Below are 26,207 nucleotides of genomic sequence, written 5' to 3' on the forward strand. Positions count from 1 at the left end.
AAGTATAAAAGATAAAAGTTTAACTTAACAAGTATCACATAAACTTCACATTTTTAAAGATCCAAGACCAATAAGGTCAAAATAAGATGATACCTACTAGACAGACATGTACGGCTTATAATCATTCCATACACCAAATATAGCTGACCTATTGCTATTAGTATTTGAAAAACAGACCAAAACACAAAAACTTAACATTGACCAATGAACCATGAAAACTAGGTTGAGGTCATTTGATACATTTGTACCTGCTAGACAAACATGTACACCTTACAATCATTACATACAATTACATACACCAAATATATACCTATTGCTAATAGTACTTGAAAAACAGACCAAAACACAAAAACTTTACATTGACCTATGAACCGTGAAAATAAGGTTAAGGTCAGATGAACCTGTCAGACTGACATGTACCCCTTATAATCATTTCATACACAACATATAGTTGACCCACTGCTTAAATAGTATCTGAGAAAAGGATTTAATCATGTAACGTAAACCTTGATCACTGATCGATGAGAGTCGGAGGTCACGTGAACATTGTCTGACAGACATTTAGACGCTGCAAGGAACTTACATACCAAATATGTTTATCCTATTACTTATAATAAGTGAGAAATTCAAATCAAAGCACTGCGAGTGCTGTGGGCAATTAATAGAAAACCATGGCAAAAGTAATGATGAAAATTGTGGAAGAGTTGGTTTAGTTATTTATCAAAGCTAATAGTAAAATGCTTCGCGGGGAACAGCTTGATACGACCGCAATTGAGGCAGCTAATTTTGGACACCAAATTCAAGCTTGGTACAGCTCTGAATTGGAATTGTGATTAAATATTTGACACAACATAAGTTTCTGTCACAGAATGAATGTGGTTAAAGAACTGAAAAATTTGAAATCGGTCTTTTACCTATTATGGTCCAATATCCAAAATTTAAATACACGGTTCGATTCAGCATACCCAAGTACACTAAATGTTTAATTTTCGAACCTTTGACAACGTTTTGGACCAACTTGGAGACCGGGTCCAAAATCAAAAAATCTAAATATACGGTTTGAATCAGCATTTAAAAAACAACACTAAGAATTCAACTTTCGTTGAAATAAAACAAAGTTTAATTTTGGACCTTTTGGACCTTGATGTGGAAAAATTTGAAAACAGGGCCAAAAATCGAAAATTTAAAAGTACGGTTAGAATCAGCATATCATCGAACAACAAGAATTCAATTTTTGTAGAAATAAAACAACTTTAATTTTGGACCCTTTGGAATTCAATGTGGATCAATTTGAAAATGGGACCCAAAATAAAAATAAAAATACAGGGTTAGATTCAGCAAATCAACATAAATGGGGAATGTGTCCATAGGACACAGATGATGCCCCCGCTTGCATATCATATAAAGTTATAAAGGAACATAACTGAAGAACGGTAATAGTGTACAAATTTGTACTTTATCTGAGTTTTGTGGTAATAGTATTGTGCATAAGTTTCATAACATTTGGTTGAGGCAAACTTAAGTTAGAGAATAGAAATGCTGAACTGTTCCATTTGTAAAGGGGCATAACTCTAGAACAGTTAAAGTGACGACACCAAAATTCACACTTGACCTGTGTTTTAATTTGTGGTAATAAGCATTGTGTATAAGTTTCATAACATTTGGTTGAGGCAAACTAAAGTTAGAGAGCGGAAACCAACTTTGGGATGTATGGACGTACGAATGTACAGACGGACAAGGGTAAAACTTAATGCCCCCTCCGCTACGGCGGGGGCATAAAAAACCACGAATTCAATTTTTGTTGAATTAAAATTAAATGTTTAATTTTGGACCCCAATTTTGGACCAACTTGAAAACGAGGACCAAAATAAAAAATCGAAAAACATGGTTAGATTCAGCATATTAAAGAACCCAATTGAAATTGGTCAAGAAATAAGCAATTTATACAAAGTTCTATAAAATGCTTGTGTTTGCCCTTAACTCCTAAACGGTTAGGGCCATAACCCCCATAATCAATCCCAACCTTCCTCTTGTGGTATGGAGCATTATGCTACAATTTCATAGAGATCCAAATACCTTTATACTCAAGTTATTATCTGGAAACCAAATGTTTTTCGGACATTATATGGCCGCAAATTTTTTGCAGTCGTATAAAAAATCTCAACTATCAACACTTTTTTTGTAATGTTCTGTTTTCCTATATCCTACACACTTTTCTCAACCACTTTACCTTTTGTTTTCAAAAGATACCTGGTTTTAAGTTACTTTAAACTATGTATCCTTTTCTAAAGTATCAATGTCTGAGAAGATCTATGTATATGTAACTAAGAGTAAGAATGTCTGAATAATTAAAATAGAGGCTCCCAAGAGCCTGTGTCGCTCACCTGTAACTACTGTTGTTTTCGAAAATCATGTAAAATAAGGTTAAAATCATAATTAATAGTATTAGATACCCTAATAATGATTGAGGCCAAGTTTGGTTTAATTTGGCCCAGTAGTTAAATCAAAAGCAGGTCATCCCATTGTAGTCTTACAATAGTTACTGAAGACCCCTTATCATTATTCAAATTAGTTTTCAAGTTGTGACCACTTGAAATTGTTTTTTTTTACAATTTTCCCTTAGACTTCTATAGTAAACCCCTATGTTCTATTTTTAGCCATGGCGGCCATGTTGGTTGGAAGACAGGATCATCGGATACATTTTTCAATCAAGATACCCTATACCCTATTGGAAATTGTGGCTAAGATTAATTCTATTTGGCCCAGTAGATTAAGTGGAGAAGATTTTTGTAAAAGATTACAAAAATTGACTATAAAGGGCAATAACTCCTTAAGGGGTCAATTGACAATTTTGGTTATATCGCTTTATTTGTAGATCGTACTTTGCTGAACATTATTGTTTACAGTTTAACTCTATCTATAATAATATTTAAGATAATAACCAAAAACTGCAAAATTTCCCTAAATTTACCAATTCAGGGGCAGCAACCCAACAACAGGTTGTCTAGTTCGTCTAAAAAATTTCAGGGCAGATAGATCTCAACCTGATAAACTTTTATATCCAGTGTCAGATTTGCTCTAAAGGCTTTAGTTTCAGAGATATAAGCCAACAACTGCATTTTTCCCCTATGTTCTATTTTTAGCCATGTCGGCCATGTTGGTTGGCGGGCGGGGTCATCGGACACATTTTTTAAATAAGATACCCTAATAATGATTGTGGCCAAGTTTGGTTAAATTTGACGCTGTAGTTTCAGAGAAGAAGATTTTTGTAAAAGATTACAAAAATTTACGAAAAATTGTACTATGGGCCAGAAAAGTCTACTTAACTATATCGGCAAAATCTGACTTATTAGTAGATCTTGACTTGTTGATCATTTTTGTGATTTAAAGTGTATCTTTATCTATTATAATTTACTATCATATATGACAAACACACAAAAAGGTGTCTTTTAAGGGCAATAACTTCAATAAGGAGTCGTCTGACCATTTCCTCCATACTGTCTTCATTGTAGATTTTGTTTTGCTGGTCATTTTTGCCTACCTAAGTTTCTATCTGTCTATTATAATTTTAAGATATAAGGCATAACCGCAAAAAATGGTCAAAATCATCATCAAAGGGCAATAACTCTAATAAGGAGTCGATTAACGATTTCGACCATGTTGAGTTATTTATAGAACTTGTCTTGCTGATCATCTTAAAGTTTCTCTGTATCTTTTATAGTTTTCAAGATAGTAGGCAACAATGAAAAAAATGGTAAAATTTGTCTTTTAAGGGCAATAAATCCTATAAGAAGTCATCTGACAGTTTTGACATGTATGGACAATTGGTAGAGCTCAACATCCTGAACATTTTTGCTCGTGTCAGGTTTTCTCTCTTTATAATGGTTTCATAATAGTAAACGAAACTTGCATTTTACCCCCTATGTTCTTTTGTTAGCCATGTTGGCCATCTTGGTTGGCTGGCGGGGTCATCAGACATATTTTTTAAAACTAGATACCCATATGATGATTGTTGCCAAGTGTGATTAAATTTGGCAAAGTAGTTTCAGAGGAGGAGAATTTTGTAAAACTTGACTATAAAGGACAATAACTCCTAAAGGGGTACATTGTCAATTTTAGTTATGTAGACTTATTTGTAGATCTTACTTTGCTGAACATTATTGCTGTTTACAGTTTATCTCTATCTATAATAATATTCAAGATAATAACCAAAAACTGCAAAATTTCCTTAAAATAACTTATTCAGGGCCACCAACCCAACAACGGGTTGACTGATTCGTCTGAAAATTTCAGGGCAGATAAATCTAAACCTGATGAACATTTTTACCCAGTCGTATTTGCTTTAAATGTTTTATTTTCAGAGATATAAGCCAAAAACTGCATTTTACACCTAAGTTCTATTTTTAACCATGTCGGCCATGTTGGTTGGCAGGCAGGGTCATCGGACACATTTATTCAACAAGATATCCTTATGATGAGTGTGGCCATGTTTGGTTGAATTTGTCTATGTAGTTTCAGAGGAGAAGATTTTTGTAAAAGATTACAAAAATTTACGAAAAATTGTTAAAAATTTACTATTAAGGGCAATTACTCCTTAAGGGGTAAATTGACAATTTTGGTCATGTTGACTTATTTGTAGATCTTACTTTGCTGAACATTATTGCTGTTTACAGTTTATCTCTATCTATAATAATATTCAAGATAAAAACCAAAAACCGCAAAATTTCCTTAAAATTACTAGTTCAGGGGCAGCAACCCAACAACGAGTTGTCTGATTCGTCTGAAAATTTCAGGGCAGATAGATCTAAACCTGATGAACATGTTAATCGCTTGTCAGATTTGCTCTAAATGCTTTAGTTACAGAGATATCAGCCAAAAATTGCATTTTAACCCCTTGTTCTATTTTTAGCTGTGTTGTCCATGTTGGTTGACCGGCAGGGTCATCGAACACATTTTTTAAAACTAGATACCCCAAAAATGATTGTGGCGAAGTTTGGTTAAAGTTAGCCCAATTAAGTTTCAGAGGAGAAGATTTTTGTAAATGTTAACGACGACGGACGACGGACGCCAAGTGATGAAGTCCGCGGATTTTAACTCTGCAAAATAATCATCCAAACCAAACAAAATTTCAACTTGATCTGTAAATTGTCTTGGTAAAACTTTAAACCAAATATCAAATCAATATCTTCAAGCATGTCATGCATGGCCAAAAAAAGTGTGGAAAGCTGATCACTTGCATGAATTTTCTAAGTCCAAGGACAATTAATCTGCACAAAATCATCAGACAGGGATAAAATTCAAACTTGTAAAAGGTCATGATAAAACTATATACCAAATACCAAATCAATATCTTCAAGCACGAAGTGCGGTAAACTGATTTGCCGGACTGACAAATGGACAGACAGACATGTAGTACAATGTACATCGTATAGATCTGTATTTAGTAATTGTACATGTATTAGAGATTTTACGACCAAGAGGGCATAATGCATCCTTTGTAGTTGTTAAGTGTTTTTTTTTTAATATACTTTGATCTTGAATGAGTATGTACGTGTATGTGCTTAAATGAAGTTTTACTCCTTTGAAAGCTTGTTTTGAGGTAGTCAGTTCATATTGTGAATGATTTCAGACTGAGAGTCAGGTCATCTCCTCTTTTAAGGGAAATCCCCAAATTAGGGAAAGTTGGCATATTGTGAATCAATATATACATTTGTATGTAATAAAAGGATGCTGCATTTGACTCCATTGATAAAGACTTGTACAATGTTAAGAAGCAGCCAAAAAGCCTTCCTACACCATTGTATACTGTGAAATATGAATGCAAATAAATTTGGCATTATACTGAAACAAGAGTGCACACACAGTAATGCCTGCTTTCCTGACCATTGATTTTATGTTGAAAGTATAAAAGATAAAAGTTTAACTTAACAAGTATCACATAAACTTCACATTTTTAAAGATCCAAGACCATAAGGTCAAAATAAGATGATACCTACTAGACAGACATGTACGGCTTATAATCATTCCATACACCAAATATAGCTGACCTATTGCTATTAGTATTTGAAAAACAGACCAAAACACAAAAACTTAACATTGACCAATGAACCATGAAAACTAGGTTGAGGTCATTTGATACATTTGTACCTGCTAGACAAACATGTACACCTTACAATCATTACATACAATTACATACACCAAATATATACCTATTGCTAATAGTACTTGAAAAACAGACCAAAACACAAAAACTTTACATTGACCTATGAACCGTGAAAATAAGGTTAAGGTCAGATGAACCTGTCAGACTGACATGTACCCCTTATAATCATTTCATACACAACATATAGTTGACCCACTGCTTAAATAGTATCTGAGAAAAGGATTTAATCATGTAACGTAAACCTTGATCACTGATCGATGAGAGTCGGAGGTCACGTGAACATTGTCTGACAGACATTTAGACGCTGCAAGGAACTTACATACCAAATATGTTTATCCTATTACTTATAATAAGTGAGAAATTCAAATCAAAGCACTGCGAGTGCTGTGGGCAATTAATAGAAAACCATGGCAAAAGTAATGATGAAAATTGTGGAAGAGTTGGTTTAGTTATTTATCAAAGCTAATAGTAAAATGCTTCGCGGGGAACAGCTTGATACGACCGCAATTGAGGCAGCTAATTTTGGACACCAAATTCAAGCTTGGTACAGCTCTGAATTGGAATTGTGATTAAATATTTGACACAACATAAGTTTCTGTCACAGAATGAATGTGGTTAAAGAACTGAAAAATTTGAAATCGGTCTTTTACCTATTATGGTCCAATATCCAAAATTTAAATACACGGTTCGATTCAGCATACCCAAGTACACTAAATGTTTAATTTTCGAACCTTTGACAACGTTTTGGACCAACTTGGAGACCGGGTCCAAAATCAAAAAATCTAAATATACGGTTTGAATCAGCATTTAAAAAACAACACTAAGAATTCAACTTTCGTTGAAATAAAACAAAGTTTAATTTTGGACCTTTTGGACCTTGATGTGGAAAAATTTGAAAACAGGGCCAAAAATCGAAAATTTAAAAGTACGGTTAGAATCAGCATATCATCGAACAACAAGAATTCAATTTTTGTAGAAATAAAACAACTTTAATTTTGGACCCTTTGGAATTCAATGTGGATCAATTTGAAAATGGGACCCAAAATAAAAATAAAAATACAGGGTTAGATTCAGCATATCAACATAAATGGGGAATGTGTCCATAGGACACAGATGATGCCCCCGCTTGCATATCATATAAAGTTATAAAGGAACATAACTGAAGAACGGTAATAGTGTACAAATTTGTACTTTATCTGAGTTTTGTGGTAATAGTATTGTGCATAAGTTTCATAACATTTGGTTGAGGCAAACTTAAGTTAGATAATGGAAATGCTGAACTGTTCCATTTGTAAAGGGGCATAACTCTAGAACAGTAAAAGTGACGACACCAAAATTCACACTTGACCTGTGTTTTAATTTGTGGTAATAAGCATTGTGTATAAGTTTCATAACATTTGGTTTAGGCAAACTAAAGTTAGAGAGCGGAAACCAACTTTGGGATGTATGGACGTACGAATGTACAGACGGACAAGGGTAAAACTTAATGCCCCCTCCGCTACGGCGGGGGCATAAAAAACCACGAATTCAATTTTTGTTGAATTAAAACGAAGTTTAATTTTGGACCCCAATTTTGGACCAACTTGAAAACGAGGACCAAAATAAAAAATCGAAAAACATGGTTAGATTCAGCATATTAAAGAACCCAATTGAAATTGGTCAAGAAATAAGCAATTTATACAAAGTTCTATAAAATGCTTGTGTTTGCCCTTAACTCCTAAATGGTTAGGGCCATAACCCCCAAAGTCAATCCCAACCTTCCTCTTGTGGTATGGAGCATTATGCTACAATTTCATAGAGATCCAAATACCTTTATACTCAAGTTATTATCTGGAAACCAAATGTTTTTCGGACATTATATGGCCGCAAATTTTTTGCAGTCGTATAAAAAATCTCAACTATCAACACTTTTTTGTAATGTTCTGTTTTCCTATATCCTACACACTTTTCTCAACCACTTTACCTTTTGTTTTCAAAAGATACCTGGTTTTAAGTTACTTTAAACTATGTATCCTTTTCTAAAGTATCAATGTCTGAGAAGATCTATGTATATGTAACTAAGAGTAAGAATGTCTGAATAATTAAAATAGAGGCTCCCAAGAGCCTGTGTCGCTCACCTGTAACTACTGTTGTTTTCGAAAATCATGTAAAATAAGGTTAAAATCATAATTAATAGTATTAGATACCCTAATAATGATTGAGGCCAAGTTTGGTTTAATTTGGCCCAGTAGTTAAATCAAAAGCAGGTCATCCCATTGTAGTCTTACAATAGTTACTGAAGACCCCTTATCATTATTCAAATTAGTTTTCAAGTTGTGACCACTTGAAATTGTTTTTTTTTACAATTTTCCCTTAGACTTCTATAGTAAACCCCTATGTTCTATTTTTAGCCATGGCGGCCATGTTGGTTGGAAGACAGGATCATCGGATACATTTTTCAATCAAGATACCCTATACCCTATTGGAAATTGTGGCTAAGATTAATTCTATTTGGCCCAGTAGATTAAGTGGAGAAGATTTTTGTAAAAGATTACAAAAATTGACTATAAAGGGCAATAACTCCTTAAGGGGTCAATTGACAATTTTGGTTATATCGCTTTATTTGTAGATCGTACTTTGCTGAACATTATTGTTTACAGTTTAACTCTATCTATAATAATATTTAAGATAATAACCAAAAACTGCAAAATTTCCCTAAATTTACCAATTCAGGGGCAGCAACCCAACAACAGGTTGTCTAGTTCGTCTAAAAAATTTCAGGGCAGATAGATCTCAACCTGATAAACTTTTATATCCAGTGTCAGATTTGCTCTAAAGGCTTTAGTTTCAGAGATATAAGCCAACAACTGCATTTTTCCCCTATGTTCTATTTTTAGCCATGTCGGCCATGTTGGTTGGCGGGCGGGGTCATCGGACACATTTTTTAAATAAGATACCCTAATAATGATTGTGGCCAAGTTTGGTTAAATTTGACGCTGTAGTTTCAGAGAAGAAGATTTTTGTAAAAGATTACAAAAATTTACGAAAAATTGTTAAAAATTGACTATAAAGGGCAATAACTCCTTAAGGGGACAATTGACAATTTTGGTCATGTTGACTTAATTGTAGATCTTACTTTTCTGAACATTATTGCTGTTAACAGTTTATTTCTATCTATTATAATATTCAAGATAATAACCAAAAACTGCAAAATTTCCTTAAAATTACCAAATTCAGGGGCAGCAACCAAACAATGGGTTGTCTGATTCGTCTCAACATTTCAAGACGGATAGATCTCAACCTGATAAACATGTCTACCCTGTCAGATTTGCTCTAAATGCTTTAGTTTCAGAGATATAAGCCAAAAACTGCATTTTGCCCCTATGTTCTATTTTTAGCCATGTCGGCCATGTTGGTTGGCAGGCGGGGTCATCGGATACATTCTTTAAACTAGATACCCTAATGATGATTGTGGCCAAGTTTGGTTAAAAGTTAATGGACGACGACTACGACGGACGCCAAGTGAAGAGAAAAGCTCAAATGGCCCATTGGGCCAGGTGAGCTAAAAAGCAAATGCATCTACATGTATAATGGGAACTTTTATGAAAAGGTGGTTTAATCAGTTTAATGGGAAGCCTCAATCTTAGGATGCATTTTTTACACAAAATATTATATAGAAGGCTAATATTATGTTGATGATTATGAACCTTGCTTTGTTCATGACCAGCCCACGGAATAAATGTTTTAATGTGCTAGTTTACAGGCTTACAAGTTACTCATCAGGTACATCAATTAAAATCAAGGTGTTGGTTAAATTTCACCTTGAATTTTAAACTACACCGATAAGATTTATCAAGTCGGGTAAAATTTTACCGATATACGATATTTTGACTGAAAATTATAGCACTATGGGCCAGAAAATTCGGACAGCGCAAAGACTGATAGGTCCACTCTCCAATATTATATTGGCCTGGGGAGAACACTGAATGTGGTCAATGTAAGTTCTACAGTACAAAAGTTATGCGCAAGACACAAATGGGGCAAGGTTTTACTAGTTATTTTACTATCATAGGGGTCAAAGTCTAGGTCAGATTACCTGCTTTTGGTAAATGAATATAAGCTGGACATGGTAAATGAATATAAGCTGGACATTAATTGGACAAGGATATACTTTAACATGATAAATAGAGGTCAAATATCACATTCAAGGTCAGAGGGACCTAGCCCAGAATCAATCAACGTTTTTACTCGAAATTTGTTTTACTGAACTTGCTTTTCCTACGTTGCGTGTATGGTGTTATCTCCCATTGATCTGGTAAATCTTTGGTAATAAAATAACAACAATAAAAGAACAGAGTTCCAATGTCCCCCGCGTTGCACATATCTTATCTATCCATGGTACAAGGGCAATAACTTAAAAATGCACTGGGTTTTGTTCTTTAGAACTTTTTTTTAATATCAAAGACTTTAGCAACTTAAATCAATAAATTGAAACAATGTATTCACATGAAAATATATACATTTAGCAAGGAGATCTAACCAAAAGTCTGTTAATGAGTGTGGAATGCGTAATTTTCACTATTGGGATCATTATTCTTTTGTCAGCTGTTCAATTCAGGCGTCTGTAGGTACACATTATCGTAAGAATACGGATTTCGGTTATAGCTGGTTCGCTTCCGATGAATCCCGCCTCCGATCCGTGGTTCGTACAAATATTTCAATGGCGGACGAAGAAAATTTACGAAAATAAACTTCTTCTACTTCTTCAGGATGTCCACCCTATTTGCAGGGTCACTGCATTTAAAAAAAATGTTTATTTTTAAAAATGCGTTATTAAATTTTTTTGTTAAACCAATGTTTGACAAGCGATTCGGAAAGGAATATGACGCTTTTAATGCAATAAATGGATCAAACATTAACTAAAGGCAATTTTTATCACTTTCTAAAGAAGAAACAAACTTATTTTGCCGAAAATCAGAATGTTTTGATATACGATCTCAGTAACAAGTACCGGAAGTGAAAGATAATACTTCATTTAAGTTTTTTTCTTTGAAATAACATACGATCAATCTGTAAAGTCAATGCTGTCACGTCTTTTCTATAGAAATAAATCGTTTATGTCTTTGAATTTCTTCACTTTTAAATGAAAAATATGCTGTTTCATTGACTTGGTAAAAATGGGAAATCGTCGATGACGAAAGCGACTGCAAGCAACTATTGTGAACACCAGGGCGACTAGATATCGCTTTTGACGGTCGGGCAAAGCGAAGTGACGGACGGGAAAGCGACTTTGTCGCCCGAGTCGTCTGCTAGCGTGAGCCTTGAATTCTAAGAGAAATAAAGACTTTAGAGCAAATGCAATGTGATTTCCATTATAATTTAAATTAATATTTCCAAGGGGCATAACTCGTTAAAAATATTTGATCAGAACTTATTTTCGAAAGTGTCAAAGACATTGCTGATATAAACCTATTATATAAGTTTCATAAAATTCTGGCAAGAATTCAATACATGAGAGCGCTAACAATGCAATTTTCTATAGAACCAATATATCCAAGGGACATAACTCTTTTAAAAATTATTAATCGTCACTGATTTTTGAACTCGTCAAAGACATTGATGATATAGACCTATAATATAAATTTCATAAGAATTGTTCACATTAAGAGTGCTCATTAGGCAATTTTCCATATAATTAATATTTCCAAGGGGCATAACTCTTTTAAAATTTTTTGATCTGAACTGATTTTCGAACTCGTCAAAAACACTACTGATATAAGCCTATCATTTAAGTTTCATAAAATTCTGGCAAGAATTGTACACATGAGAGTGCTAACAATGCAATTTTCCACACACGTAATACCTCTTTAAAAAATAACTGATCGGCACTGACTTTCGAACTCGTCCAAGACACTGCTGATATTAGACTGGTACCCGGCCGTTATTGAAAATCTTGACAATACCAAATTTAGATTCTATAAGTAACTAGATATGGACAGTCCCCCTCCCCTCTCTTGTGGCCATGCACACCTCCATTATGTGTTTGAACATCCTACAAAATATTAAAGTTGTACCTCCAAAATGTAGGAAGAGATAGCCGGACAAACAATGTATCATAATCCGGACAGATTGACAGACAGACAAATATTGAAAAATTTCAAGAAGTTATCTTTAATTGCACAGTATGGCGCATTAGATTTGTAAAATCTTTGACCACATTTATTTCTTTGATATGCCAAATCTAACCGTGTATTTAGATTTTTAATTTTGGGTCCTGTTTTTCAAATTGGTCTACATTAAGGTCCAAAGGGTCCAAAATTAAACTAAGTTTGATTTAAAAAAAAATTGAATTCTTGGGGTTCTTTGATATGCTGAATCTAAACATGTGTTTAGATTTTTGATTATGGGCCCAGTTTTCAAGTTGGTCCAAATTGGGGTCCGAAATTAAACTTTGTTTGATGTCAACAAAAATTGAATATATGGGGTTCTTTGATATGCTGAATCTAACCATGTATTTTGATTTTTGGGCCCCGTTATCAAATTGGTCAACATTGATGTCAAAAGGGTCCAAAATTAAGCTTTGTTTGATTTCATCAAAAATTGAATTCTTTGGATTCTTTGATATGCTGAATCTAACCATGTATTTAGATTTGGATATTGGACCATAATAGGTAAATTAAAAAAAATTAAGTTCTTAGACCACATTCATTCTGTGTCAGAAACCTATGCTGTGTCAAATATTTAATCACAATCAAAATTCAGAGCTGTATCAAGCTTGAATATTGTGTCCATACTTGCCCCAACTGTTCAGGGTTTGACCTCTGTGGTCGTATCAAGCTGCGCCCAGCGGAGCATTTCATTTTTATATTTTCAACATAAATTAAGCCACAATATTAAGTAAAGCAGGCAAGACATTTCAGTGTCTGCATTCTTGTGTTAAAAAATCAGAAATTTTGTAAAACATCTTTTTTGTGCTAAGTTTTCAACAAAAATATATAAAGAGGTATACTATGCTATCCAAAAGTGTTACATTCTCGATTGGAAATTATAAAAATTGGGAAAAGAATGGAGTAAAATATACTTTTGTTGAAAATTTTACAGATTTGAACAAACAACTTTTTGCTTCAATTACAACAAAACTCAAGATCTATGTAAAATGTATACTATAATATGCTTTTCCAAGTAATCTTCGTGCAAGATTTGCAGTTAAATTGGAGGATATAATGAAATTGTCTTCTTATGGTAAGATTTCAACAAGGATTGATATGTAAGTGTAGACAAGTATTTCAAAAATTGGAAAACAAATTTAAAATAAAATTGGTATAAACTTACCGGCTTCTTGTTTAAAATCTCAAATTTTATGAAATATCTTCTTGCGCTGGAATTTAGCAAAACAGATTTATAGGTACAATTTATTTAGGCCATCCTTAATTGTTCCCAGGGGTCAAAAGTGTGGTAAAACCTTATTTTATGTGAAAAGATGGTAAATTTTGGGAAACACGTGTTTTGATAGGATTTCAATTTCAACAACATATACCAGACTTAAGGTAGCACTACAGTCTAACAGTGTTTTTTTGAAGGATTTTTATTTATCACATAATTTTGAAGTAAGTATTATTCTGCACAGTTTGTCAAAATCCCAAAGTCATTATCATATCACAACAGGGAGTAAATTGATAATGAACTTATGTAAATAAAAGCACATGGTAATTAATCTAAATATTTAGGCATTTAGGAGGGGCTAATATGTCAATCATCTGTTGATACCAGTGTCCAGCTGTTAATCCCTGACCACAAGATAAATAGTGTGGTCTTATCTCATTGTATCATGTGTATTGCAACAAAAATAATTTTATAACATGAAAGTAAACAGAGAAAAGGGAAAAGATATGAAAAGGAGAAAATCTAAAGGGAAAAAATCTAACCAAAATGAACAAAACTATATATGGATAAGAGTGTAAAAGTATCTTTGAAAGCCTCTGACAAACTTTTGAGGTTCTTACTACAAACAAGAAGAATATGTCTCTGAATCTGTCTTCTGTTAGGAGTTTTAGGCATTTTAACCAATTTTAAGTTTATGTGAAATTTTTCAATTCCATAAAACTCAAAAACATGTGGGACAGTCTATTTTCAGGAAGGGGATGGTCTTGATCTTTTTTTGAACATGTCTCTTATTGCATAATTTTAATGTTCTAGCTAATTTCATAGTATATTTCTTTTTATAATACAATTGAAAATTATTCTTTATAGTGATAATAATGATGCTAAATATTGATTATATGCAGCTGGTCATTCCTGTTATTCTCTTATCTTAGACTGTCTGGAGAGAGGCAGAGCTTTGTCTATATTTAATTACTACATCACAGATGTTGGTCAAATCTGTGACGTCAAACTCCTGCCAAATGCCAAGTTAGTGTTGGTCAGTTAACATATAATGCAAAATGTACAGTATTAGAGCATCAAAGACACAAAGTGTGTGGTTCTATTGATAAAATAATGGTGTCAGAACACTCCTGGAGTGTTGTCAGTGGAATTGTTGTATTTATGTTGCATTTATAGGGGTTCTAAGGGGGAAATTCAGTTTTTAGGTCATTTCTCAGAACAATTTTTCATGAGAATTGTTAGCAAAAAATGAAAATAGAAACTTTATGGGTACCCCACTTGGTTTGACTTTGATATATGTGATTAAAGGGAGTATTTTCTAAAATACCGTGTCCTAGTTTTTGGATAATTTGTTTCTAAATGAATTTATGGGTGTCCAAAGATGAAAGGTGAAATGAGGTTTGGCACCCAGCATTTAAATCAATATATCTTCTTACTGGAGGCATATATCAAAAATCTGAGACACGGTTTTGTAGATTGTGTATGGTTGATTAAAGTGATGAAAACAAATTTTTACTACCATTTTACCTGAATGTGCCATTTTCATCCAAGTTTGAAGACCACTTTTTGGCAATTAAAGAGCTATATTTTGAGATTAGTCATACCAAAAATAATTTTATCTAAATATTAAGAAGGAATTATATTGCAGCTTTAAAATGAGTTAAATATTTTAAAAATCCATTGAGTAGTTTTGGAGAAATTAATCTTTAAAGACTGTTGGTTGTAGTCAGAAAATTCTGACTGTAGTGCTACCTTAAGAAAAAACATATGATACAGTACAAACAATGACAAACAACTTAAGGTCCAGAAAGTCTCACTTGGTATAGACACAAACTAAGGTTTTATGTACGCACACACACCTCCTCTTTTGCAGATCTACACCATGTGTCATAATACTAGAACAAACACAATAAAAAATGCACAGTACATGTGCAGCTACCAATGGGATGACCACTAAATAGAACAAAGAAAAACAATAAAAAATTTTGATGATATATTTAAAGGTGAAATTTTTAATGATATATTAGAAAGGTGATTAAACGAGGAATGAGGTGAAAACCGCCTTTATTTGTTAATCTATGGCAATGAGACAATATTGCAGCCGTGATGAAAGACCATTGGATCCAAGTCATTTTCAACTTAACTAGTTGCAATTGATTTCCTATTCATAAATTCATCTCTGGTTTAATGCACATAACTTCAATAACAATTATTGTTAATGCCAAGAGTATCAGGACAAAACTTGGGTGTAATAGCTACAAAGGTAACTGTTAGCTTAAAACCCAGTCCCCAATCATGTATTTTAAATAATTGATATTGGTTAATGTGCAGTAAAAGTAAAAATTGAATGTAACATTTGGTACTCATTAAGAATTTTATAGGCAAATCAATGGACTCAATATTGTTGGTCATTGTGAGAAGGGGCATCCCAATTTTGCCATAGCGAGTCTAACAGTGGGAAGAAAATAAATAGCAATGCCTTAATTGATTATTTTCTGATAATTTGGGCCATTGATGCAAACTTTAGAAACACTATGTGACAAACAACCCTATATTAAGAAAATAATGATCTAGCTTCACCTTAATATCTTTTCAACTTAAGATGGTGAAAGAAAAGACAGAAGGGATTAAGATCATTTTTGATAAGATAACATAAAATCAAATAATAACAAGAATGTGTCCATAGCACACGGATGCTCCACTCGCACTATCATTTTCTATGTTCAGTGGACTGTGAAATTGGGATCAAAAAGATCATATCATAGGGAACATGTGTACTAAGTTTCAAGTTGATTGGACTTCAACTTCATCAAAAACTACCTTGACCAAAAACTTTAACCTGAAGCGGGATAGACAGACGGACGGACGGACAAACGAACGAATGAACGAACGGACGCAAAGACCGAAAAAGATAATGCCCATAAATGGGGCATAAAAATAATGCACTGTAATAAGGTTTGGAAGTTGAAAAAAATTACATGTACTTTATAATTGTCTAGGTGGGATGCTTCAAAACAAGAATACAATGATAGGCTTCATAATTTCTGGGACTAAGAAACCTACAATACACCAGTTGAAAGGGGCGCAGATATTTTTTACCTATTTCAATTCAATTACCTGATTATACAATTTTTTAAATTTTAATTTTATCTAAATACTTTTTTATTATTATTTTTTCCTTTATTAATAAAGCGCCACCTACGATATTTAAGTACAATGGAGAAACTACATCAGTGACTACAATTTCACTATAGAGGATAATTCACAAGAGAGATTACCCTGTCATCACGACAAAGATTATTTCAATACTAGGAACAGACTATTTTGACACAGAAGGCTTCTGTAAATATATGAATCAGAAATTGTAATCCCCCTAAATATACAAACAGCACCATATAAATATTTAAATCACAAAACATTTTTTGGTATATATGAGACAGGGGTAAATAAAAAGTGGGGATGTGGGATAATTTTTTTTTTTTTGGGGGGGGGGGGGGGGGGGGGGGGGGAAACGTGGAATGTGTCATCTAAGAAATAAAAGCGAGACTTTCAAAATAACAGCGATTTAGGAAACGAGTCACCTACTCTTTTATATCAAATAACAGCCTAATGCTGTACCCCCAAGCCCTATATATCATCGCCTTATGGTAAGCCCGTACAATACATGGTTCATGTATATGCATTATGGATCATTATGGAATGAGGAAAACAGTCGACAATCTATTTTTCTTTGTTGTTTATAAGCGTGTTTCCCCCTGTTATTAACCCAAGAAGCAATGAATTTGGTATATAATATATGTTTCCATCAAGATCCGACTTTGACAGTGACGTTTAACGCCATTTTCAACTGGTACCGTATGTGGACGTTCGACAAACCGGGAACCGAAACGTTCAAATTCAAGGCCATCATTAGCTCATACCGACCGTTAATATTTGTATATTCCGAAGGCATACTGGATATTTTACGGAGGGAACCAACCTATTGCTGATATAAACCTTTGCTAAAAGTTTCATAAAATCTGGCGGGAATTGAACACATGAGAGCCCTAACTATGCAATTTTCCATATAATTGATGTTTCCAAGGGGCATAACTCTTTTAAAAATAATTGATTGGCACTGATTTTCGAACTCATCCAAGACATTGCTAATATAAACCTATGATGTAAGTTTCATAAAAATCTGGCAAGAATTGTACAAATGAGAGCGCTAACGATGAAATTTTTCGTATGATTAATGTTTCCAAGAGGCATATAACTCTTTTGAAAATAGTTCATCGGGTTTGATTTTCGAACTCGTCCCACACAATGCTGATATAAACCTATGTTATAAGCATTAAAAAAATATGACAAGAATTGTACGTATGAGAGCGCTAACAAGCGCAAAGGACTGATGGACGCCCGATATTTCTATGTCCCCTGCAACGTGTTGCGCAGGGGACAAATTAATTTAAATCTGTAAGACGTTGTTAAACATTATAAGTTATCTACGTTCATATCCGTAGATATGGATATTTTAACACCCTGAAGTACCCTATCCATATCTACGGATATGAACGTAGATAACGAATTTATCCCCGGTCATAGTCCAAATCTTGCGATTTTTAGAGAAATTCAACCACAAAATGTAACGTGAAAGCAACGTTTTTTTCATTTTTAAAAAATCTTTTATTGAAATTTGGTCATTTCCCACTTTGCTATTATTTTATAAAATAAATGGGGAATGTGCCCATGGGACACATATGATGCCCCCGCTTGCATATAACGTTATAAAGGGACATAACTCAAGAAGGGTAAAAGTGACGCTACCCAAATTTGTACTTGATCTGAGTTTTGTGGTAATAAACATTGTGTATAAGTTTCATAACAGTTGGTTGAGGCAAACTTAAGTAAGAGAACGGAAACGAAAATTTCAGCATTTTTTCCATTTGTAAAGGGGCATAACTCTAGAAATGTAAAAGTGACGCCACCAAAATTCAAACATGATCTCTTGTTTGTGGTAATAAGCATTGTGAACAAGTTTCATAACATTTGGTTGAGGCAACCCCGCAAACGGAACTTATTCTAGAGGTATTTTTTTGTGTTCCAGAAATAAAAGCATGAAAAAAGTGTCCAATTAGTTATGCATAACCTACAAGCGTGTTAGACAAGGGCAATGGTACCTATTTCAAAATTCCCGGGAGAGGGGGGGAAGCAAATCTAGAGTGCTAGCAAAAACTATATTTTTTTTCAGGCAGTCACTGAACTATGAAATTGAGGTCAAGGACAATGGACATATGACAGACGGAAACTTGGTAACATAAGGTATCTGCATACAAGGTTATGAAGCATGGCCATCCAGGTCTTCTACCTTCTAAAATATAAAACTTTTTTATAAACCGTTTGCACCGCCGCCGCTGGATACTGTGACAAAAGTTGCAGGAGAGACAATAAAACAACTAATATTATAGCATGTGTAGGTCGTGATGATCTTTAGAAGTGCTCTGTAAAGACAACTACAACTATCTGGACAAAGATTGTAAGGATCCTTATATATTTTAAGTAATTACTCAAAATTTTTACCGCTTTCTCTATTTTTTTCCCAGTTTTTTTTAAGTCTTGTTTTAATTGATCGACTGGTGATTTTTTCGTCTTTTTGTCATAGATGTAAGTCTTGGCAAGTATAGCAGTCGCTGCAACCACAACAATGCCAATAGCTATGGCTGGGAAACCCTGTAAAATAAAGCATGTTTTGATTTCTCTGAACTACTGTGACAATTCAAATACCAAATCTACCTTTATAGTGGACATATCAGTACACTTGTGTGACAAATTCAACTTAATGCATGTATAGCGAAACCTGGTTTAAGAGACCACCTAAGGGAGAGCAAACAAGTGGTTTCATGAGACAGGTGTTCTTTTTATACAGGTTCAATCTATACATGCTATATGAAATGAACTACAGACATCAGAGGGACCTAAAATTAATAGTCCTCTAATACAGGTTTTTGCTTAAGGATGTACTTAGGTGAAATTGAAAAAATTAAGGAAGAGTTAAGGAACAAAATAGGCTAAAAATATTGATAGGTTATGGAGCTCCCTTTCGAGATATTTATTATTTTTTTTAAAGGCAGGAAAAGGCTGACTTGGACTTTTACCTCAACATGTATTTGCATTGGTATTGACATTTTATGAGCTATTGAAGTCTTACATAAAAAGAAAAATGGGTGATATGAGGCATAATATTTCACCCTGTATCGTAGGAAAAGAACCAAGGTGTCCGAACATCTGACACAAATTCCTAAACCTGACCTAAGTACATCCTTAGGGAGCTACCATTTGATTTTTATGGGGGAGGGGGGGGGGGGGGCTAGGATGAAATTTGAAGAAAAGGCAGGACTCATGAGCATCTTTGCAAAAAGAAAAGGCAGGATGACAATTTATGTTAAAAAAAAAATCAGGATAAACTAATAAAAAAAAAAGGCAGGAACGAATAGAGTGAAAAATAAAAAGGCAGGGCAGAGGACAAAATTTTTCATCATTTTGAAATTGTACAAACTCGTGTGACGTTGCTGTACTGATACCGGTACATGACGTCATAATGTCTCATATTTTCGAGTATCAAGTCAATCATAGGGAAAATATACAAATTGCTGATAAATTTATTTATGAATGCATAAAAAAATCCTTGTTTTTTGGCCCCTTATTCTTAAAGGTTTGAGTCATAACCCCCAAAATCAATCCCAACCCTCCTTTTGAGGTATGGGGGGGGGGGGGGGGGGGGTCAGGTATGGAACCTGGTGGTATAATTTCATAGAGATCTATACACCTAGACTATACACAAATTATAGTCCTGAAACAAGAAAAATTCTTGTTTTTGGCCCCTTATTCCTACACAACTATAGTCATTGAGATCCATACACTTAAATTCATTTTATTGTCTGGAAACCAAATTTAGTCATAGGTAATACTTATACAAGTGTATTTTATTTACTGGTACATGTAAATTGTTTTGGAAGCATAGTTTTATACCTTTTAGACATTCAGATTTTTTTTCTACTTACACAATACTAGTGTCGCTCACCTGTATCTATTGTGGTTTTGGAAATCATGTAAAATAAGGTAAAATCATATAGATACCCTAATAATGATTGAGGCCAAGTTTGGTTTAATTTGGCCAAGTAGTCAAATCAAAAGCAGAAAATGTTTGAAAAGATTTACAAAATTTACCAATAAATTGCAGAAAATAACTTTAAAGGACAATAACTCCTATAAGATGTCAATTGTCAATTGGTCATGTTAACTTATTTGTAGATCTTTCTTTGCTTGATATTTTTGCTGTTTATATCTCAATCTATAATGATATTCAAGATAATTAACAAAAAATAAAAAAAAATCCTTTCCTCCGCTCCAAAATTTATTGCACTCAGGGCTGTATAATGCTGAAAATGCCTTTAAATGTTTTTATGGAATACCTTTCCAAAAAAATTTGGCAGGGTTTCCCCTGACCCAAACTAATCCGCCGGGTCTGGGGGTCATTCACCCAATATAAGTATGCTGAAAGAAAAGATATAATAATGGTTTATAGAAAAAGTAACACTGAATAATTCTGAAAATGGAACATATCAAGGAGAAATTATTAGCCCCCCCCTCCCCCTGAAAAAAATTGCACCCCTTGGAAAACAAATCAAGTCAACCCATTGTAGTTACTGAAGACCCCTTATCATTATTTAAATTAGTTTTCAAGTTGTGACCATTTGAAATTGTTTTTTTACATTTTTTCCATAGACTTCTATAGTAAACCCATATGTTCTATTTTTACCAATGGGGACCATCTTGGTTGTAGGGTAGGGTCATCGGAAACATTTTGCAATCAAGATACTCTAATAATAATCGTGGCTAAGTTTAATTCCATTTCGCCAAGTAGATTAAGAGGAGAAATTTTTTTTTTAAAGATTAAAAAAATTTACGAAAAATAGTGAAACATTGGGCAATAACTCCTTAAGGGGTCAATTGACAATTGTGGTCATATTCACCTGATGAAAATTGTAACCCCGTTAGATTTGCTCTAAATGCTTTAATTTCAGAGATATAAATCAAAAAACCACATTTTACCTCTATGTTCAATTTTTGGCCATGGCGGCCATCTTGGTAGGTGGGCGCGGTCATCGGATACATTTTTAAAACTAGATACCCTAAGGATGATTTAGGCCAAGTTTGGTTTAACTTGGCCCAGTAATTTCAATATTAAAAAAATAAAAGATTACAAAAATTTACAAAAAATTGTGAAAAATTGAATTTAAAGGGCAATAACTCCTTTTTGGTCATGTTGACTTATTTGTAGATTATAATTAGCTGAACATTTTTGCTGTTTACAGTTTATCTCTATCTATTATATTATTCAAGATAATAACCAAAAACTGCAAAATTTCCTTAAAATGACCAATTCAGGGACAGCAACCCAACAACGGGTTGTCTGATTTGTTTGAAAATTTCCGGGCAGATAGATCTTTACCTGATAAACATTTTTACCCCCATGTCACATTTGCTCTAAATACTTGAGTTTCAGAGATATAAGCTAAAAACTGCATTTTACCCCCATGTTCTATTTTTAGCCATGGCGGCCATCTTGGTTGGTGGGCAGGGTTATCGGATACACTTTTTAAATTAGATACCCTAAGAATGATTTACGCCAAGATTGGTTTAAGTTGGCCTAGTAATTTCAGAGGAGAATATTTTTGAAAAAATTACAAAAATTTACGAAAAATTGTGAAAATTTGACTTTAAAGGCCAATAACTCCTTAAGGGGTCAATTGACAATTTTGGTTATGTTGACTTATTTGTAGATCTTACTTTACTGAACATTTTTTTTTAACAGTTTATCTCTATCTATTATAATATTCAAGATAATAACCAAAAACTGCAAAATTTCCTAAAAATTACCAATTTAGGGTCAGCAACCCAACAACGGGTTGTCTGATTTATTTTGAAATTTCAGGGCAGATAGATCTTGACCTGATGAACAGTTTTACCCAATGTCAGATTTGCTCTAAATGCTTTAGTTTCAGAAAAATGTCAAAAACTGCATTTTACCCCTATGTTCTTTTTTAGCCATGGGGGCCATCTTGATTGGTGGGCGGGGTCATTGGATACATTTTTTAAACAAGATACCCTAAGGATGATTTAGACCAAGTTTGGTTTAATTTAGCCCAGTGGTTTCAGAGGAGAAGAATTTTGTAAATGTTAAGGACAACGACGACGATATGCTCACTTGACCCTTTAGGTCAGGTGAGCTAAAAAGGCTTATTTTTTTCTACTCTCGAATTGCTCTTGACTACATTGCTCTAACAGAGTGTTTAATTGTCTGCCATTAAAAGTTGTCTTTACTTTTCATAAAAGTATAATTTCAAGGACAATGAAAATCTTATGTGTCTGTTATCTTCAAAATACTGCTCATTTACAAGCCTTCAGGGAGCAATTTTTGAAGGCCTTGCGAGCACAATGGATTTCTTTGCTTAGTTCTTTAGATAAATGGTTGAACTCTAATTAAAAATTGATTAGCAAACCAGAAAAACTCTGTTTAGACATGTTTTGACCTCCCAAAACTTGAGAATTTTAGGGGTTGTAAAAAAAAATATACTTGTATTCATGAGTAAATTTTTGGAAAAGATTAAGGGGAGATAATTCAAACCTTGAAAATAAAATAAAAATCTTATAAATTTACTTATACAAGTAAATACTACTCAACCTTCAAATAAATAAAAACGATTGTACACTTATAAGTATTACCCCTGAATGCCATTATACGGAATCAACAAATGTTGCGGTCTTATAAAAAAGGGCCCCAACTTTTAAGTCATCTCAAATGACTAAAATTGTGTGAACAAAAGTCCTAATCCTTCATTGTTAACCTGCTACTTGCAAGCATTCCATTTTTCTCAACTAGATCACTCATAACAAAAAAAATGTTGACCTATTATTCGAACAAAATTATTTAAGCCTTATCAAAAAAGAAATAACTTTGCATAATTTTCAAAATTTTAAAAGATACCTTAAAGAGATGACTTGAATTTCATCTACCTATTTAATTCCCTTGTTTTTAATTAAATTGAATCATGTACAAAATGTATGATTTTGTAATATTTGATTCTTTATCATGTTCAGGCCAAATGCATCCCTAACATGCCTGTAACATAACCTCTTCCTTCACTTTTTTCATATCATTTTCTACTTTATCCTTTCATATATTCTACATATATATTAAAATATATACAAAATATAAATGTTTGTATGTCATGTAAATAATACTGTTTATAAATAACAAACACATCAACATGATCAATAATGAACAGCTGACACGAAAACATCATTCAATTGTATGACTCCATAGGTGTGTTCATGTATTAAGCCAAAATATAAATACTTTCCTACCTCTAGTAATTGGCATGTCAATTTTAATTTCTAGATGTATTGATACACATAAAAGAAAAGAGTAAAATCGAAGATGCACTTAGATGCATATGCATATCAGAAAGTTTCTAAAACAGACAAAATATGTATCATATGATATAACATTTAATCTGATTAACTGAAAGTTGTGTTTATAACTACCAGAAACAATAATAGTGCATGTGACATAAGAGTTTATAGTTACTTAACTGTAAAAGAGATGAGCACATCTTCAGAAACAAAAACTAGTGCATGTGACATAATAAACATAACTGAAGTTGTAACTCAAGGCTTGAAAAGAAAAACAAATTCAAATATGAAACGCAATTAAGGCCTCACTCAAACTATCTGTGATAAACCTAACCAAGGACACACCAAAATAATTCCTTATCTAGTTCTTCAGACTCCCTCTATCGAAATTAAATCTTTGCATAGAGATTTCCATGCAGTGCTTGATTTACATAGGAACACTTGTAAACAGTTAAACATCCAGACAATTGATAAGAAATTATACTTTAAACATGTTAAATGTTATTTTAAATTAAGAATATGAAAAATTAACAGAGGTGAATTTTCAAGCATACAAAATTAACATAAATTATATTTGCAAAACAACTTAACTTAAGAAAGGCTGAAATGGCTAGATTTAATGATTAAAGTTACTTGATATCAATATTGAAAGTGATAAGATTCTCATAGGCACAAGTTTTGAATCAACACCTAACTCATTAATATGATTAAACAAGTCCATGAATTACGTTTACTTCACGGAGGACAGACGAAATTGAAGGCCAGCATCCTAAATGACATGTTTGGGTCAAATTCATTTGATGTGTTTTGCATTAATATAGATGGCTTAAATATTCAACTTATTACAAATTTTATTTTATTTGTAAATATTTAGAATTGTTTTATGTCTAAATTCATGTTCAAATAATCTTTTCAACACACAACACACTTAAAAAAAATAATTGTAAATTTGAATACGGACGCAGGCATATAGGACACGATTTAAAAAAAAAATCATGCTACCTTTTGTAGCACACAGGGAATCTGCAAACAAGGAAACAATTTGGAGGGGTGATATATTTTCAAAACTTCACATCATAAGGAACACGTGTACTAAGTTTCAAGTAGATGAGATGACATCTTCGACATGCTCATGTGGAATAGTAATCTTCCTTTATGGCCTTCAACCAAACTTTGACCTACTAATTCTTTGAAATGAAACTAACGGTATTTTCTACTGTACCTATTCAAAACTTTGACCTACTGGTATATTCTAGTTTTGTTTTAAATAATCCGACCATAATGAGCTCTGCAACCAGGTGATATTATAAATGTAAATGTGAGTCGGTCTTTATGATTAATTTCTCAACGACCTGTAATGAGCTTGTGTAATTGGATTATTTATTAGAGAGATATAAATAACTTATTGTGATATGTATATTGGTTTGTATGAGTTTTTATTTGTTTTTGTTTTGAAATGTTACCATTGTATTATAAATCATGTTTATTATTGTATATTTACCTCATGTTACACATACATGTGTCTGAGCGTTGCTAAATACATTAAAATCTTGAAATCTTGAAAAATGATGAAGTAGAAATTAGAATCTACACTAAAGGATACTTTGATGTAAAATATGACATGTTATCACATACTAATAGCACAAACTCTATGTATATAAACAAAAAAAAATTCAACCTAGACTTCTTTGCTTGAATTAAGTTTTATAATAAATTGATAAAGATAAGTAAAAATTTGAATTCCCAGGGGCGGATCCAGCCATTTATAAAAGGGGGGGGGGTTCCTAACCCAGGATAAAGGGGGGGGGGGTTCCAACTATATGTCCCCATTCAAATGCATTGATTGTCAAAAAAAAAAGGGGGGTTCCAAACCCCGGACCCCCCCCCCCCCACCCCCCCCCCCCTAGATTCGCCACTGATTCCTATTATCAAAGGATTTGTATAGTAATATATTACTATACAAATCCTTGATATTATACAATATTTTTTATCATGTTCAGCAACATGCAAATGATATTTTCATGTAAAATATAACATTAGATTATTTATAATTATTTATATAGTTCCAATCCTCTTTAAATACTTTGTCAGAGTTGTCATTATAGATGGTCCGAGTTGACTTTATAGACGGTCCAAGTTGTCTTCATAAACGTTCTGCGTTGTCTTATTAGTCGGTCCTATTTGACTCGGTCCGACTTGTGTCAGGGCCGAGTTGTTCGCCATTTCG

General features: G+C 33.3%; 1 long non-coding RNA gene across 1 annotated transcript in view; it reads right to left on the bottom strand.

Annotated features, from left to right (window-relative positions):
- Positions 1 to 26,207, bottom strand: part of LOC127706034 (uncharacterized) — a 30,306-nt gene that overhangs the window by 3,635 nt on the left and 464 nt on the right. The window contains exon 2 of the long non-coding RNA XR_007984156.1: positions 19,085 to 19,234. This is a non-coding gene — a long non-coding RNA (uncharacterized LOC127706034). The remainder of the gene's footprint in view (positions 1 to 19,084; positions 19,235 to 26,207) is intronic.

This window comes from Mytilus californianus, unplaced genomic scaffold, assembly GCF_021869535.1.
Source record: "Mytilus californianus isolate M0D057914Y unplaced genomic scaffold, xbMytCali1.0.p SCAF_6, whole genome shotgun sequence".
Classification (NCBI taxonomy): domain Eukaryota; kingdom Metazoa; phylum Mollusca; class Bivalvia; order Mytilida; family Mytilidae; genus Mytilus; species Mytilus californianus.